The sequence below is a fragment of the Abrus precatorius genome, unplaced genomic scaffold (assembly GCF_003935025.1).
Source record: "Abrus precatorius isolate BTA unplaced genomic scaffold, Abrus_2018 Scaffold74, whole genome shotgun sequence".
NCBI classification, from domain to species: domain Eukaryota; kingdom Viridiplantae; phylum Streptophyta; class Magnoliopsida; order Fabales; family Fabaceae; genus Abrus; species Abrus precatorius.
This window is the reverse complement of record NW_020874422.1, coordinates 2,235-2,500: the sequence shown is the minus strand read 5'-3', so window position 1 is coordinate 2,500 and position 266 is coordinate 2,235.

Here is a 266-nt window from a genome sequence, read left to right as displayed (position 1 = left end):
CCTTGGTGCCTCTTGATGCCCACCTTGGTCCCTCTTGATACCCACCATGGTGCACCTTGGTGCCTCTTGGTGCCCACCTTGGTGCCTCTTGATGCCCACCATGGTGCACCTTGATGCCCACCTTGGTGCCTCTTGGTGCCCATCATGGTGCCTCTTCATGCCCACCCTGGTGCCTACCTGGTGCGTTTTTATGCACCCTGGTGCCCTCCTGGTGCGTTTTTATGCACCCTGGTGCCCTCCTGGTGCGTTTTTATGCACCCTGGTGC